This window comes from Pleurodeles waltl, chromosome 12 (assembly GCF_031143425.1).
Source record: "Pleurodeles waltl isolate 20211129_DDA chromosome 12, aPleWal1.hap1.20221129, whole genome shotgun sequence".
Lineage (NCBI taxonomy): Eukaryota > Metazoa > Chordata > Amphibia > Caudata > Salamandridae > Pleurodeles > Pleurodeles waltl.
Window position 1 is genome coordinate 94,003,981 of NC_090451.1, and position 19,087 is coordinate 94,023,067.

General features: G+C 42.5%; 1 protein-coding gene across 1 annotated transcript in view; it reads right to left on the reverse strand.

The window, feature by feature from the left end:
• Positions 1-19,087, reverse strand: part of ELAVL1 (ELAV like RNA binding protein 1) — a 250,650-nt gene that overhangs the window by 212,993 nt on the left and 18,570 nt on the right. The window contains exon 2 of the mRNA XM_069216526.1: positions 17,189-17,286. The gene's annotated coding sequence lies outside the window, so the exon portion shown is untranslated. The remainder of the gene's footprint in view (positions 1-17,188; positions 17,287-19,087) is intronic.

Consider the following 19,087-nt stretch of genomic DNA (forward strand, 5'->3'; position numbering starts at 1 on the left):
AGCGACGCCTTCCAAAGGGACCAGCGACCTCGACATCCTCTGAGGACTGCCCCTGCTTCGAAAAGACAAGAAACTCCTGAGGACAGCGGACCTGCTCCAAGAAAAGCTGCAACTTTGTTTCCAGCAACTTTAAAGAACCCTGCAAGCTCCCCGCAAGAAGCGTGAGACTTGCAACACTGCACCCGGCGACCCCGACTCGGCTGGTGGCGATCCAACCCCTCAGGAGGGACCCCAGGACTACTCTGATACTGTGAGTACCAAAACCTGTCCCCCCTGAGCCCCCACAGCGCCGCCTGCAGAGGGAATCCCGAGGCTTCCCCTGACCGCGACTCTTTGAACCTAAAGTCCCGACGCCTGGGAGAGACCCTGCACCCGCAGCCCCCAGGACCTGAAGGACCGAACTTTCACTGGAGAAGTGACCCCCAGGAGTCCCTCTCCCTTGCCCAAGTGGAGGTTTCCCCGAGGAACCCCCCCCTTGCCTGCCTGCAGCGCTGAAGAGATCCCGAGATCTCTCATAGACTAACATTGCGAACCCGACGCTTGTCTCTACACTGCACCCGGCCGCCCCCGCGCCGCTGAGGGTGAAATTTCTGTGTGGGCTTGTGTCCCCCCCGGTGCCCTACAAAACCCCCCTGGTCTGCCCTCCGAAGACGCGGGTACTTACCTGCAAGCAGACCGGAACCGGGGCACCCCCTTCTCTCCATTCTAGCCTATGCGTTTTGGGCACCACTTTGAACTCTGCACCTGACCGGCCCTGAGCTGCTGGTGTGGTGACTTTGGGGTTGCTCTGAACCCCCAACGGTGGGCTACCTTGGACCAAGAACTGAACCCTGTAAGTGTCTTACTTACCTGGTAAACCTAACAAAAACTTACCTCCCCCAGGAACTGTGAAAATTGCACTAAGTGTCCACTTTTGAAATAGCTATTTGTGAATAACTTGAAAAGTATACATGCAATTGAAATGATTCAAAGTTCCTAATGTACTTACCTGCAATACCTTTCAAACAAGATATTACATGTTAAATTTGAACCTGTGGTTCTTAAAATAAACTAAGAAAAGATATTTTTCTATAACAAAACCTATTGGCTGGATTTGTCTCTGAGTGTGTGTACCTCATTTATTGTCTATGTGTATGTACAACAAATGCTTAACACTACTCCTTGGATAAGCCTACTGCTCGACCACACTACCACAAAATAGAGCATTAGTATTATCTATTTTTACCACTATTTTACCTCTAAGGGGAACCCTTGGACTCTGTGCATGCTATTCCTTACTTTGAAATAGCACATACAGAGCCAACTTCCTACACATGCTTTCTTAGAAGGATACTTGTATTAATCCCCCAGGCTGCAGTGTCTGCTGCATCGAGCACGCACCCGATGCAGTTATTAGTGATAATTTGGACATCTGAGAATTTCATGTTCTTGTTTTCGGTGCTCTTTAGGGAGGTATTGTAGTAATTCCTCCATCTCATCTCAATGTGCCTGATCGTATCGGGCCAAAAGGGCTCGATAATTGGCAGTCCCCAGTGGATTGGCTATTAGCCCATTTACAGGCAGGGGTGGCCACTATGGAGTCAGGTAGTACCTGTGCCCTGATATAAAGTGGGTCAGAAGGAACCACCGTATATTTTTAAATGTACATGTGGTGTAATCACCCTGGAGCACATAGGTGCTTTAAATAGGTCTTCTGCATGTCTAAGCAAGCCAGGCATCATGAGAAGATAAGGGGTGTCTCTTTGTTTGAGACAAATGTGTCAAACAAAAAGTCTTGTTCTATAGGCTCTCTCTGCAACTCTACATGATGGAGCTGCCCTAGAAACTACCTGTTGATAGGGAGTTTCCTCTGGTGGGGGAAGGGTGAGCAGAGTAGAGGTCAGGGTAATCTGGAACATTGGGATCAAGTCATAAGAATCCCATGGGTTTGCATCTTAAGGAGGACCTCCTAGACCCTCAGTGTAAGACCGTGGTGACCCTGTGAGGTGTGCCATCCACCCTCGTATGTATCTAAAGATGAGGAATCTGTGATTAGAATACATCACCAGAGCTGGATTAGATGGAGAGTGGGAAGGGGGTAGAGGTGATGGAGGTATTAGAGGTGGTGGTGTTGGAGAAGGTCAGCGTGCTGGGCTAGTAGTCTTGTCTTTTGCCCTCCTCTTAGGAGGGACAGGAACGGTCAGTTTCCTCAAAAGTTAGTTTCTTTCTGGAAACACAGGTAAGTAAAGTGTAGCTATAATCTGTACCTTCTTGAATCTGGAGTATGCGCCCTGTATGGTGCATTTTTTCAAGAATAGGTTCAATTGGAGACGGACAGGAAGAGGACTCGTCTGACCCTCTGGATTCATAAGTTTTCGGTTCCAAAGGCTTTGGCGCCGAAGATGTGTGGTTCGGGGGTTTGGTCGGTGCAGAGGTTGAAGCGGACTGCTGCCAGATCGGTTCAGATTGACACTGAATCTCTCTTTCCTCTGCGCCCATTTTCAGTGCATAGCCAGAAGGCAGGACCATGAATGGATGGCAGTGGCGGACCCTATGATAGGCTGTATGGCTTTTTGGAGGGTTTCTGTAGGACAATAGAGTGCCACAGTACTCACAAGCTAGGGTGAGGGGAGAATTATTGGCTCTCAATGTTAAATTCCACATTTGACTCCAAGCAAGCTCTTCCCCAAAGAGGTCCGGGTTGTCATCGGACAACTTTTGGTCCATTGTCAATCGACAAACCTGTCAGTACCGAAGGGTCTTTTACAAGCAAAAAGACTTGCAGGCGTCGCAGTCAGCCTCACGGTGGTCTGGAGGGAGGCAAAGGTTGCACACTAGGTGTTGATCAGGGTGCAGGACATAAGCGAAATGGAGTTCGTTCCATCAGGGATTCATTCCTGCCGATGCCAGAGCAACATTGAACATAGGCCCAAGACTGGTGCTGGTGCCCAGTCAGAACCCCAAAGCGAAGAATGTGCCAAGATAGGAAAAATTAGAACTAATACAATATGATTGGAACAGAAAAAAAAAACAAAAAAAATTTGAAAACCAAATCGAATAGAGTCAAAAGATGGAAAGAAGTGTATATGCCTGAGCCAGACTGCAGACAAAAAAAAAAAAAAATAGTTGCTGCACTCCGGACCAAGCACTAGATGGCATGAGTATGCAGTGCATGCGTATCTACAGCCACACAAGCCAAACATCATAATACCTTAGGCCAAAGCAAAGCACTCCACTCTAGGGTATAAACATCTCCACGTGGCAGCAGTTAAGTGATGGATTGCTCCGTCACTATAATTTCAGTGATGTGTCCATGTTTTTAGTTATTAACCGTATGTTGGTTATCGCACCTCTTAGATTAGATCAATCATTTCTGGTGGCAATTCCAGATACATCCAGTGATTGGCACTGTACACATTTTTGGTCGACCTGACTTAAAAAGTACTTTGGAATAATTGTGTCTTACAGCATTGAAATTCGATCAGATCAATAAAGAGTGCAAATAATTAATTGATCACCACAGATTAAAAAGACATCACTATTGTAACAGAGTGTTACAAATATAAAACCATTTAGCCATGGACTGTTCCCCCCCCCCCAAGAATATCCTTTTATAAATGTACACTTATGAAACTAAAAAAAAAGGGGGGGAGAACTAGTCAAATAGTAAAGGGGGGGAACTAGTCAAATAGTAAAGGGGTGTAGAGTCAGACATAAAACATAAGATGATCTAGTTCAATAAGCACATGGTTCGGTTCATTCACTGCCTTGAGCAGCTGGAGAAGAAAACAAAGAAGAAAACAAAAAACAAAAAAAGCCAAGAAAGGTAATAAAAATGAGGAATTCAAAATTAATAGCAATGCCCTTGTACAGACAGTGTGTAATTAAGTGAAAGGCAGCAACCCACACTAATTACAGACAGCCTTTTGAGGTCAAAGCATAACAGACCACTAAAGACATCTTGGGGACATTCTAAAAGCATCTGTTAATGCATTCCGACCCACTGCTTAATTGCTTTGTGGTTTGTAACTCACATTTGCTAGCTTTGTTTGTTTTAGGCTTTCAAAGACAGAGGTAAGATATCAGGCTCTGTCTTCCTAGGGAGCTTGGTGTTTACTTTTCTTTTGCTGACTTCAATGTGAGAGAATTTAAGTGACAATCTTGCGATATACTTGTGAGGGGGGTCCCAACCCCTCCTGTACACAGCAAAATGTAATTGCCTACATGAACTGCACAAATTTTTTAAAAACATCACATTTAGGAACGCACAAATGGAGCACGTTTTCTTGTAATTCTGAAGTCGGTGGAAACATTTTAATACAATCAAAACAAAGCAAAACACTAGGTTATGCCAACGCCACACATCATTATTTGTGCGCTGAACAGTTTTAGCAATAAAACTGTACGTTCAGACGTAATGGCCATTTTAACTGAAAATGTATTGTCTATAATGGAAGTGCGCTACCACACCATGCACTCTCCACGTTATGCCACTCCACTCTGACATTCCACTCTAGACCACTGTGTCACGCCACTGCACGCCACTCCACTGAACTGAGTCACGCTGAAAAGCAGCCACGCTGGTTTACAACATGGCTAAAATACACTAGCAAAGCCAATAGCTCGTTTTAACAAGTTAATATGAGTTTATTATGCATGATCAGCCAACAGGCATTTCATATAAAGAAGAGCAAACATAACATTTCTAATGGAAGATTCAATGATAAATATAATGCTATTACAATGTACCACTATCTCCTTTAGCAGTGTATCACAATATTGGTAGTTCTAATCAGTGCCGTTACGTAACCAGAGAATCATAACGGAAGTTATTATACAGCAGAAGTTAACATAGTCCGCTGAATGAGGCCTTCACACAATACCACAATTTTGCTCACTGGAGTATGTTCAATGATCTCCAAGAAGCCTTAGCTCAATTTCTTGGAGAAACCGAGGGAGTGTAAAATTTCTACTTGGAGGAAAAAAGAAGACAGACAAGGGTGCTTGCATGAATCACATAGGAAGTAATACGCACAGATGACACCCAGAACAGGGATAATTTTAGCCAATCTCCTCTGGCCAATAGTGGGAGACCAAAGGAGTAGGAAAAGTTCACCACAGACAGCACATACATGAATACCTAGGCTATACTAGGTATTTTACAGGGATGGCAGAAGCCGATGAAGAAATGGTAGGGGACGATCAGTGATATCCCTTTTCTGCATACTCAGTCTATGTAGTGTCTCTTCACGTTATTCAATGCTTCAACTGCTATAATCTTGCCAACTTACTGCTGGATTGTGGCAAGGGTTGAGCAGGAAAGCACCAGGAAACCATACAGCTTAGTTAATAGTTGACCCCTCCCCATGAACTTCATCCTTCATGACTTGAAGCTACTCTGGGATGTCAGACTTTCACTGACAAGATCGAGGACACGGTGGGCAAATTAGGATTTCCACTATGAACTTCTGTTCAGATTTAATTATTCTAATAAAAGTAGCAAGGATGGAAGATATCTCTTCAGGATGAAATACCTGTGGAGATGCCAACTGTTCCCTGACAAATATTTGCAAAAGATACTTTATTGTGCATTCCAACAATTCTATTTCGAACCTAACTATGGCTAAAGAGAAGAATGGACTAGATTTTGCAATGCCTGCTGTGGGAATAAGTGTCCTAAAAAGTGTGCAAAAGCTTGGAGCCAGGGTACTTAGACATTAAGATCAGGACTGAGAAGTACAGAACCACAACTTTTGTGGGAAGAATAGGTCAGACGTGTCCTGCGGTACAATTACTTATAGGTTCAAGTCTGAAAAGTGAGAGGAACTAATAACCGGGGTAGCCTGCAAAGGATTTCCATGTAACTGTTGCGATAGGTGACTTGTGGACTTGATTGAGGAAAGAAATACAAGCATATTCATGCTGACTTCACAGATTCCCATTTTTAAGAAGATTAAGATGCTTCAATAGAGTGGAGTGGTCTTTGGAGATAATCTTTGTTAGATATCTGACTGTTTTATAAGACATATGCTGAATATTTGTCAGATCCAGAACAATCTATCAGACAAAAGGAATATCTATGTTAGATAGAGGCTTTCAGGTTTGGATCTTTTTGAACTACACTAAAAACATTAGGATTCCAGTCCCACATTTTGTGCAGCCTCCAATGAATATAGCCTTTGACTCACTGAAGAAGTTAAAGACTTTCAAATTTAAAAAGCACAAATCTAACCAGGGTGGAATTCCAACTACAGGCCAACAACCTGCAATAGGATAGGGAGCCCTACTTTGCCTTTTAATGTGGGCCTGAAATTCATTCAGCAAAGAATATGGAATACAAATGTAACCTCTTGGACCTTTGCTTGAAAATCACTATGTGAATAAGAAGGTGCAACCATTAATTGAAAAACAGGCTTACTTGATTACAAACATGAGAACTGATTCTTACAGTCATATTGTGCACCCAACTATCATTTGAACTCTGGGGGACAATCCTTTTCACTATTTTTATATTTTAAAAAAAAAATTACAATGAAGAATTTTTGATGTCCTCCATTTTCCGAACTTGTTAATTTTTTGAAACTTTACTGAATTACATTTTTACCCGGAAGTTCAGTATTTGCCTGCATTCCGAAGTGACTTCATTTTATAAGATACCTTGGTTGCTAACACCATACTTCAACAGAAAGACTAGCCTACATTTACTGAAACAATTTTACCTCGATAGTCGTGTTGAGCAGTATGGGCACTCAGCCGCAGGCACCTCTGAAAAAATGCATCTCTGCTCCATGACCTTCTTGAGGCGAGGAAGTGTGGGGGGGCAAAGGATGCTATAGAGTTACGTATATGAATTTACCTACCAGCCAGCTAGAGATAGTCTAAAGATGAGGAATCTGTGATTAGAATACATCACCAGTGTGTACAGTTGATAAGCTTGAAAACCAGATACTGTTTTTTATTATTATTTTTTTTTTTTAACTAGGAAGCCTACTTCCAGGACAGATAAAATCCATGCTACTAGACACATGGGTTTTTCCTTTTGGTGTCAGCATTTTCAGACTATGGACCTGATAATGACCTTACCCTGTTACAAGTTCCATTATTTCCTATGGAACTTGTAATACAACGTATGTGATGTCTGTCACATTTCTGACACAATAATCTGTCCCCTTCTGCCCGTCAGGGACCTAATCAGGCCCCAAGTCACTGATTTCAAGCTCAAAGAAAGGAGTCCAATAGTACTAATTGCCTACTTTATGCTATTTCTGATCATTCTGCCAGAAAATCAGTTTTGGGGGTAAGCAACAATGCAGTACCTGGATCTCAGTTAAGAAAAATATTACAAGTGTTTAAGAGCATTTTCAAGTGGTTCCTGTTTCCATATTACCCAGCATGGTCCTCCAAAAAATACATCAACGTCAAAAACAATGTACAAGCACATCATTAAACAGTTTAATGCCTACTCAGTTATGGCGCAGACAACTCCGTGCAAAGTAAGAACTGCGTATACCCGAAAAAGTACATTAAAAAAATGAGCCCAAGGAAACATGAAGATGGCAGAATACATGCCTGGAATGGTGAATGTGGATCACACTGCTTTCAGGGATATTCAGCTTCTATAAACATAGTTGAACCCAATGGCTGATGTGCTTGATTCATTATACTGAAGGGTCCCAATTCACAAAGGTAAACAGACTTTTGGTCTCTGGGACTTACAAGTACTAGCTTTACGCCTGTGGAGGACCCATACTGGACTGCAGAGCCTCCACAGGTGTAGATACTACTAAGACTTCCCTTTGTGAATACCAAAAAGCAGTAATGACTTTTGGCCCAAAGTGTTTTTTTTTTTTTTTTAAACAATCAATTTGTTAGGTACATTCTTTGACTAACAGTGTGGAAAAACTACATAGGCCAGTATTGTAGGGAGTGGAAGAAAAATTGAACATGCATCAACGACAATTGCCACGCTAACCATTAAAAAGACTGAATGATATTCGTATAAAGCCTAAACTGAAAATTACATTTGAAAATTGATCAGGAAAAAAATAAAAAGGTCCTTGGGGGGCATACCAGGTAGGTCTTTTCTAATATATAAGTCAAAAGAAATGGTAATTCGCCTATTGTGCTATCTTTTCACGCAAGGCTGCATTGTGATCAACATATTTTCACCATCTTCTTACAGGGTAAAAGGCACCAGCTAAAGAAAGTTATTAAGGAACCAGTTACACAGGTTTTGTAAGATGGTAACAAGGCAGTGTGCATATCTGCATGTTTAAATACAAAACTGATGCACTGCCGATCACAACCTTCTGTCAAAAGAGATCAAGGAAGAAAAGAGAAAGGATCTGATCTCCAAAAAAAACATAAAAACCCCACTTACTTCTGAAATCAACATGAATATGATGGTTTGGTCCTAATCTGAGAAGAGCCTGTTTTTTTTATTTTTTTTTAATACACAACGTTATTTTCTTAGGTCAATCAACACAAGAATGCTGGAATACACTATGCCCAGATACACACCATTCTCCCCTTAATTGTAATCATCCCATCAAGATTAGCACTCATGAAAAATAGACTGCCTTGTGAAAAGCATTATTCTTGCACTTTGAGAGAGCATGAAGGATTAAATCATATTGCTTCTATTCTAAGAATCCTATATTGAGTGCCTATTCAAGCCCACCTCCATCAATAAAGTTAAAAAAAAAAAAAAAAAAAACCCACACACACACAGCAAACCCCAGCCAGTCCTCCTGGGAGTCGATAAAAAAAAACAGAAATCTGAATACTGCCAGGCAGAAAATACACAGGTTGTCTGAGTTTGTAAGAGGATGTGAAGAAAGTCATTAAGTAGACATCGAGAATCTTTAATGCCAAAAGTCTATCATCAGTCTATCCCCTCTGATTACTACACAAGAAGGAGCTGAAGTCCTATCTTTAAGCAACACCTCTGTAACTAAACTCAAAACATGTAACTGATAACGAGTTTCCCAACTCCCACTATCCAACTTGATGTAAGACATGGTTTCCAACATTCACCCATATTTGCGCACATAAACATGACGTTTACATTACAGCCAGGGCCACTGGTATCATGCAATTGTGCGGTGATTTTCGCATAATTATAGATGAGCCGCTCTTGCCACATAATCCATCGTCAACCACAATCTGCAGATTTTAACATACAAATGTGTTTGTAGCTCAAACGGTTCTAAAGTTACTTAAAAATGCAGCAACACAGGTTGCTGTTCGTGGAGGGCTTTTCACAAAGCAGCACTGGTCACCCTTCTGTTAAGTAATACTATATTCTGGTGTTAAACTAGTACTAATGAGGTGTAACCAATGCCCAGACAGTGTTACCAAGTTTAAATTGATGAAAAAATGAAGTAGTACTATTACAAATTGTGCCGCATAATTTGCCTTTTCTTGCTACATAATTTACTCAACCCTACCACATAACCTATCCCACTCCTGCAGCATAATTCAAATGGCATTGATTGCAGCTTAGTGAACACCACATCCATGTTAGCCATCTTGTCTAGACATATACAGGCACAGAATGATAAATGATTTCCCACTGGTTGCCCTTTAGCAATCTTCCCAATTGTTTCATATTAATGCACATTTAAACTTGGTAAGATTTAGACTTATCAAACCAACATGTGTGCACCTTTGGCTATAGTAAGACAAGACGGTAGAATTTCGACAATAATACGATAATTGCTGAAGAAAATATTTGATTGTGCACAGAGTTTTTATGGGATGTAATAAGATTTACATACATTTCAGATCTGTAGGGAATACAGTGCTTATACCATACCACCTTACTTGCAATTTATTCTAATATTCGTAAGTTATGCCATTAGAAGTGACATTCACACGAGGATTCCTCCTTATCAGCTATATACTTTTCAAATTATTTATTACCCAAACAAATTCCAATGCGTGTGTCATCCCAATCCACATTTGTTGGAGCACATTTAGTGATGTAAAGTTTTTTAACATAGCTACATTTATTTCAAACATTACTGCAAAAGTATTTGAGTAGTATCAGAACATTACAGTTCTGAAAAGCTGAAACACTACCATAAATACGGGACGCTCTCACCACAAAAACTCACAGATCCCATGCTCTATTTAACGTTGGTGGAAGCAACAAGTTTATGCCAGTTAAACCTCCTCTGGCCCTTCCGGTGTAGACCATTAACCAGGATGCCAGTCCATAAAATGGCTATCAGGTCACAGTGACTGCTGTCACACCCTATTGAGGGAGAGGTGACCATCATTAATTTTCCCTGCCAGTGTCCATCATGTGATAAATGAAGGGCGGGGGAGGAGAATGTCGAAAGAGGTCAAAAAATGAGCCCCACAAGCTGAATGAAAATTCCCTCCACATCAGGCAATTTATTTTATCTTCACTTAAGAGACTTCAGCACGGCTGGCAGGAGTTTAAACACAGCTAATGGTACTGACTCCACTATACTGATGGACAACCTGGCAAGGCCTAAATGACTCAGTCAAAACACTGACTAGATGCCTATTATTTCCATCAAACATCAAAGGGCGATGGAAGTAATGCTTACAAATTGTCTAAGCTACCGACAAGTGCTTTAGGTAGCATTTCAACCAATCCTTTTTCGAAATGTACCATTCCAAAAGGCAGCCTGCATCACGAAACCAGTTCAGGCCACATTCAGATAAATACAGCCCACGTTCCAGATAGGAACAATCCATCTCAAACTCTCAAACCCTCTTTCTAAAGGGTAGCACAAGCAACCCCAGACCAGTTTTGTGTTTTATTAGCTCACACCAGTGAGTTTTAGCTTGGCTGCAGTGCCACAGTAAGAAAGACATCCACACGGCTGAGAATGGTCCTGGACATTTATGGGGTTACATCCAACACACAAAAGGTGACAGGAGGAATTCTTGCAAATAGTCTAATCCACTGGCACTTGTTTCAAGCACAATTCTAACCCTTTGTGGGTTGACCTATTCTTTCAATTCACTTGCCCTCCATTCACTGTACAATTGCCACCATCCCAAGGAATACTTGGAGGTTTAGCTGAATTCTTATGATATAGAAGTAAGAGAAAGTATTTATACTAGAAACCTAAAAAGAATGTGCTGGTGGATAAAAGATGTCCAGCCTGCCCACATTTTTATATTTGGGAAATACTAAATTATATCCAGCAATATAGTGTTGATTTATTTTACTGGCAAACAACAAAACCACAGACATGCAAGTAATTGGAACCACCTTCATAAGTGGCATAACACGAGGGTTTAGGGGTGGGCTGGGCAACCAATAGCAGATTGGTATATTCCTGAGATCCGGCACTGTAGGTGGAACTTTATTAATAAACTTGAAAATTATTATGCACGAGAAACCACCCTTCAAATCCTAAAAACAGAGTACTAATCATCCAAACCTTATGGGAGGATGCCATAAATGTTTTCCCCTCACCAAATGTCAATATATACATCCGGCTAAAAACCATCTAACACTAGTATCATGGAAGTAACAGGTACAGATAAGCATCTACATTCCCGAGGAAAGTCATTAATTGAGCCATGTCAGTTTCTTAATTTTTGATCTGAGAAACTTTGACAGATACCCCCCAAATAATATGGCGAACACACAGTGGTTCTACCATTGGGATAGCGACAAACATTTTGCACCGTATCAGGTGACACTTTACACATGCAACTCTCCATTTTTATTAGCAAAGCATATTCTACATACTAATCAAGGTCCAAGGTGGGCCCAAGTGGTAGCAGACATAAATCACGTGTATGGACTGTTTAATGATTGTATGTGCTATTCATGAAGAATAGTTGGAAGAGCGACAAAGACTGCAGATAATATTTACTTATGAAACTAAGTTTGTTGGGTTGCAACAAGTCATTTACAGGGCGTTTTATAAAGCACAAAGCCAAGCATGTTCACTGACTTGTATTGGCTACAATCCAGTTCCTGTGAAGTCGAAATTGTCTTTATAATTGTAGGGACGTTACGATTTTTCTTGAAATAGAATTGTTGATTTGTTTGTGTGGATTTCCAGTGGACTGCAGTGCCACTAGCTCAGTAATCTTTCTTTAAATGAGCAGAGATTTTTTTTTTTTCTGGCCATTCCAAAATAGGTGAATCTGAGCTCCTGGGTGTGGAAAGTCTTCCAGATCACGTCTGTTTTTTTGCTAGGTATTTTAGGGTATATTGATGATGGATCTTGACCGTTATGCCGGCTGTTTTGAGGAAAAAATGTTTCTACTGGTAGCTATTCCAGTCGTGAAAGTGTGGAGGTGAGGTGGTCACAGCTTTTCTTTCCTGAGAAGCCTGACTGCGCCATTGAGCGTTGCTTTAATGGGGGCAAGGTGCATTTTGGAGTATCAGTTAAGGCTGTATTCCTGTGTCTCAGTCTGGATATCACAATGGCCAGAATCATGTTTTTCATATCTTCCTCTAGATTCGAAAGGTTTGATCTTCTGGATGAGTTTTAGATTATACATGGCATTTCTTGCTGTGGGATTTCTGTGGCTCCTCATATTTGGTGTTTGTCTATCATGGTCTCCAGTGTTATGGTGTAGTCTCCAACTGTCCGTTGGCAGCTTGGTGTGTCCAGTTGGGCGATCAATTCTTGTAACTGTTGTGTGTTTGCGGAGAAATGAATGGGATCTCTTTTCTTCTTGGTGGTTGAGTTTTAGGTGCTAGATAGCCAATGTTATACTGTAAAGAAATGGCTCCCTGTTGCAGTTACCCCCCACTTTTTGCCTGATACTGATGCTGACTTGACTGAGAAGTGTGCTGGGACCCTGCTAACCAGGCCCCAGCACCAGTGTTCCTTCACCTAAAATGTACCATTGTATCCACAATTGGCACACCCTGGCATTCAGATAAGTCCCTTGTAACTGGTACTTCTAGTCCTGATGCCAAGAAAGGTCTCTAAGGGCTGCAGCATGTCTTATGCCACCCTAGAGACCCCTCACTCAGCACAGACACACTGCTTACAAGCCTGTGTGTGCTAGTGAGAACAAAATGAGTAAGTCGACATGGCACTCCCCTCAGGGTGCCATGCCAGCCTCTCACTGCCTATGCAGTATAGGTAAGACACCCCTCTAGCAGGCCTTACAGCCCTAAGGCAGGGTGCACTATACCATAGGTGAGGGTACCAGTACATGAGCATGGTACCCCTACAGTGTCTAAACAAACCTTAGACATTGTAAGTGCAGGGTAGCCATAAGAGTATATGGTCTGGGAGTCTGTCAAACACGAACTCCACAGCACCATAATGGCTACACTGAAAACTGGGAAGTTTGGTATCAAACTTCTCAGCACAATAAATGCACACTGATGCCAGTGTACATTTTATTGCAAAATACACCCCAGAGGGCACCTTAGAGGTGCCCCCTGAAACTTAACCGACTGTCTGTGTAGGCTGACTAGTTCCAGCAGCCTGCCACACCAGAGACATGTTGCTGGCCCCATGGGGAGAGTGCCTTTGTCACTCTGAGGCCAGTAACAAAGCCTTCACTGGGTGGAGATGCTAACACCTCCCCCAGGCAGGAGCTGTGACACCTGGCGGTGAGCCTCAAAGGCTCACCCCTTTGTCACCGCCCAGAAGGGCACTCCAGCTTAGTGAAGTTGCCCGCCCCCTCCGGCCACGGCCCCCACTTTTGGCGGCAAGGCTGGAGGGAACAAAGAAAGCAACAAGGAGGAGTCACTGGCCAGTCAGGACAGCCCCTAAGGTGTCCTGAGCTGAGGTGACTCACTTTTAGAAATCCTCCATCTTGCAGATGGAGGATTCCCCCAATAGGGTTAGGATTGTGACCCCCTCCCCTTGGGAGGAGGCACAAAGAGGGTGTACCCACCCTCAGGGCTAGTAGCCATTGGCTACTAACCCCCCAGACCTAAACACGCCCTTAAATTTAGTATTTAAGGGCTACCCTGAACCCTAGAAAATTAGATTCCTGCAACTACAAGAAGAAGGACTGCCTAGCTGAAAACCCCTGCAGAGGAAGACCAGAAGACGACAACTGCCTTGGCTCCAGAAACTCACCGGCCTGTCTCCTGCCTTCCAAAGATCCTGCTCCAGCGACGCCTTCCAAAGGGACCAGCGACCTCGACATCCTCCGAGGACTGCCCCTGCTTCGAAAAGACAAGAAACTCCTGAGGACAGCGGACCTGCTCCAAGAAAGGCTGCAACTTTGTTTCCAGCAGCTTTGAAAGAACCCTGCAAGCTCCCCGCAAGAAGCGTGAGACTTGCAACACTGCACCCGGCGACCCCGACTCGGCTGGTGGAGATCCAACACCTCAGGAGGGACCCCAGGACTACTCTAAGACTGTGAGTACCAAAACCTGTCCCCCCTGAGCCCCCACAGCGCCGCCTGCAGAGGGAATCCCGAGGCTTCCCCTGACCGCGACTCTCTGAAACCTAAGTCCCGACGCCTGGAAAAGACCCTGCACCCGCAGCCCCCAGGACCTGAAGGACCGAACTTTCACTGGAGAAGTGACCCTCAGGAGTCCCTCTCCCTTGCCCAAGTGGAGGTTTCCCCGAGGAAGCCCCCCCTTGCCTGCCTGCCTGCAGCGCTGAAGAGATCCGTTGATCTCTCATAGACTAACATTGCGAACCCAACGCTTGTTTCTACACTGCACCCGGCCGCCCCCGCGCTGCTGAGGGTGACATTTCTGTGTGGGCTTGTGTCCCCCCCCGGTGCCCTACAAAACCCCCCTTGTCTGCCCTCCGAAGACGCGGGTACTTACCTGCAAGCAGACCGGAACCGGGGCACCCCCTCCTCTCCATTCTAGCCTATGCGTTTTGGGCACCACTTTGAACTCTGCACCTGACCGGCCCTGAGCTGCTGGTGTGGTGACTTTGGGGTTGCTCTGAACCCCCAACGGTGGGCTACCTTGGACCAAGAACTGAACCCTGTAAGTGTCTTACTTACCTGGTAAAACTAACAAAAACTTACCTCCCCCAGGAACTGTGAAAATTGCACTAAGTGTCCACTTTTGAAATAGCTATTTGTCAATAACTTGAAAAGTATACATGCAATTGAAATGATTCAAAGTTCCTAATGTACTTACCTGCAATACCTTTCAAACAAGATATTACATGTTAAATTTGAACCTGTGGTTCTTAAAATAAACTAAGAAAAGATATTTTTCTATAACAAAACCTATTGGCTGGATTTGTCTCTGAGTGTGTGTACCTCATTCATTGTCTATGTGTATGTACAACAGATGCTTAACACTACTCCTTGGATAAGCCTACTGCTCGAACACACTACCACAAAATAGAGCATTAGTATTATCTATTTTTACCACTATTTTACCTCTAAGGGGAACCCTTGGACTCTGTGCATGCTATTCCTTACTTTGAAATAGCACATACAGAGCCAACTTCCTACATATACTTAACTAAGTTTCTCGTTCAGGAGGAGAATGTCTTTTGGTCATGAGATTTTAAGGTAAAGTGATGTGCCATCTGCATAAAAGTGCCAACTGAGGATGGATTCGTTCAGGATTGAAGTCAACTGTTGCATAAATAGGTTGAATAAAGTGGAGGACAGGATTGAGTCTTGTCGGACACGCTGGCTGTCTGGGACACAGAGTGAGAGTCATTCAATTCAACTAGTTGTGAGTGCATGTCAAGGTATGAGATGAAGCAATTCAAAAGTGTTTCGGATTCCCAAGCGTGATTCTAGGGTATTAAGTAGTGCTGTGTAATCCACTGTGCCAAAGCAGGAGAGGTCTAGAAAAATTAGCAATAATAAGTTCTCAGTATGTAGTATCCTGTATGTCATCAATATGTATGACATCTATAACATTTGGGATAGCTGTTTCCTGAGCCTGCTCTGAATCTCGACTGAAGTATGTTGAGAAGGCTGTGGTCTTTTTTCTGTGTGTCGATTAAGCTGATCTTTCGCTAGAAAAGGTAGGCTGCTTACCGGGCAGTAGTTGTTTAAGTCTTTAAGATCATCCTTGGTTTCTTGAGGAGTGGTGTGATTTAACCTAGTGTTAAGCTCCTTGGCATTGTACTTTGAGTTATTGAGGAGCTGGTGAGGTTGGCCCATGATATATTTGAGTGTTTTGATTAATAGCAACAGGAGGTGGCTGTAATGGATTTAGCACAGACATGATTTTGATGAGTTAATTCCATGTAGCAGTGTTCTTCATGGGCAGCAGGGGTGGGTGTGCCTCGGTTCCTTCGTTCTTGGTTTTTGGTTTCAGACTGGGTTAGTATTCGTTTGAGGTTCATTGTTGTGGATGTTGCTAAACGAAATGATGTATATTTTTGTGATTTGTTTCTGCGATACACTAATACACTGTTATAATTTGTGAAGCAGTGTTTGGTGATGCTCACAGTTTGATGATTTTGATTTGAGGCAGTTCTTTACTTTATCCAGTGGTGACTAGAAGAAGCTCACTTTGGTTTCAAAGATGTGTTTTTTTGTATTTGCTTCTCTTCTTTCTTAGGAAGGTCAGGTTTAAAGGTGAACAGACCTGTGCCCACTTTCTTCCAGCTAGCATGAGCGGTCTTCTTTCTTCACAGAGATCATTGTGAAATTATAGGCCTGAGGAGTTGTTCCGTAGTCTCAGAGTTTGTTAGTTTGCCAACTTGGTTGAGTATGTCAGAGAATGTTTTGGTTTAGTTAAGTCTTATCCGAGTGGAGCACAGCGGTGGATGAGAACAGGAAGATTATCATTACTGCTAGTGCTTTGCTGTTGACTTGTCTCATGTTTCTGATAAACCACTTGGGTCTCTGTGTACAGTCTTTGGTATCTTCCAGATCTGGGTATAGGTGGAAGTGAATAATGAAGTGTCTGACAAATCAACTGGTTGTATATTCTCTAGGCTTAGCAAGTTATCTTTAGCTATTAGTAGGTCTAATGCTGCCCTCTTTATTTGCATGGGATTGATGCAGTGTTGATTTAGGTTGTTTTCAATAAAGTATTTCAGGTCTGCTATTAGGACGTTAATGGTGTTGTCCCAGTGAACAGTGAAGTCTCCTAGGAATATATTGTTAGTTTCCAGGAATTATTGCTGTGTTATGGAAGACAAGTATGAACAATTTAACATCTGTGTAGTAGCTGCAGGTTAGTTGAAACTATATTAAGAACTTTCCACTGGTAGATACCCCATTTTCAGATAATAATTCCTGCAAAAAGTAATTTCTGAGAAGTTAAGATTAAGAAATCCAAGACCATGCTTACCTGGTAGGTTGTGACAGGCCTCTTGAAATGCAGGTCTTCTGTTCAACAGGGTCACTGTGTCCTTAGGCCGAAGGAAGCCGTAGAGCGTCTGGTGGAGTCTGTTAAAAAAAAATATATATATATATATATATATATATATACACACACACACACTAGTCACAAGACCAATACATTTATTTCCCTGCTGATCTTAGATGTAGGGGCTCACAAAAGTATTGATATAACATGCAAAGTAAGAACCAAAAACTACAGGGTAGAAAAGCAACTGTTATTGTCAACAAGGCGCTGGTCGTCACATGAACCTTGACATTCAACATCAAGAGAGCTGCCTGACAAAAATATTACAAGATGTGCTTGGTAATGAAATATTGCAAAACTGGAGATGCAAGAGCTCCCATCATGCTCGGTGTCTAAAAACGGAATCAAGGTGCCTGCAGCCATTAAGATTACAATGGTGAGGCCCACGCTGACTGGAGGAATCCTGCTTCACTTCCAAGGTTCCTAGCAGTGATGGCCAAATATGGGGAATGAGCCCTCAGGAGGAAAAAGAAAAGAAGCCAACCTGGACTCATGGCGGACGCGAAGTGAAAGACAACAAGGAAGAGGCCATTTCACAATGCCCTTAACCCTGACATGGAACACCATAGAAAAAATTATTCAAGTTAAAAATGTTCTACAAGCCTGAACATTTTTTGTTAAATTTTTTCCGATGTGTCACTGCCAGTGGCACGTCAGTGTTGAGAATTTAAGGTGATTATGGACTCCCTTAAAGGGCAGAATGTTTAAGCTGGACTTATTCAACAATCCAAGCTGAAAGACTTCTTTGAGGGATAGTTTTGTGTCTTCACCTCAGTCGAGCAAGCTAATGACTGCAATCTAGCCTTGGGGTGGGGGGGGGAGAGAAGATGGAGGAGCATCTAAATCCCAAGTGAAAAGAGGCTGGGACTCAGACTTTGTAAAAACTGAACACCCAATTTATTTCCCTTTCAAACTTACTATGCCTCACAGGACAACCCACAATGTTTGTTATTCTTCTTTAGTATGGTTTATTTTTCATCCCTTTATGTGGGGATTTATTTTTCTCATTTCTTTTTTAGATGATCCGACTGCTACAGATAATACTATGCTGCGGCCACCTGTGGATGAAGCCATTAGTGCAATTCCAAGGCACTTGGCTGGGGGGAGTTGAGGGGGAAGGGTGGGGCAGAGCACCCAAGATCGAGTGGGGCTGGTGGGATCCTCAGGGGTTCAAGCTCAAAAAGACATATAAGTTTGGAACAGATTTGGCAGATTTCATAACTATGTAGCTTGGGAGATTAAACTGTTATGAAATAAGTAACGACTGCTAAACTGTTAAAAGTAATCTCTCGCAACACCAACGGCCTGAACAACAGAGTTAAGTTTCAGACTATGTAATCCTGGTTTAGGGCATTGCATGCCAGCGTTATCTTTTTTCCAGATATTCACTAAAAGCCCAGGCCTCGAAAAATCATAAAAATATTACTGTACCTGCAGGTCCAGTGGCTTGAATAATCTGCTCGACCTAACTGTAAAGTACTTGACCCGGAAACAAGTCAAATTGTGTGATACTAAACAAATACTGTATTTTACAAAGTCACATTTTTCTTCAATCTCACAAGTGCACCTTCAAATAAGTGAGTTCAGCATTTCTGCTATAAAAAAAAATCCTTGTTTGATTAAATACACTTAAGTTTGCTCCATGTGTAATAACTCTTGCCTACATATAGGGTACACATGATCCATGACTTGCCTCTTAGCTTACTAATAGATGTAACATGTTTCTCAGTTTATGTTAAAACACTAACTTTAAATAAGTATATTACATAAGCATGAAGGGGTAGTGAACTGTCATTTACTGTAAATTTCCAAGAAATGTCC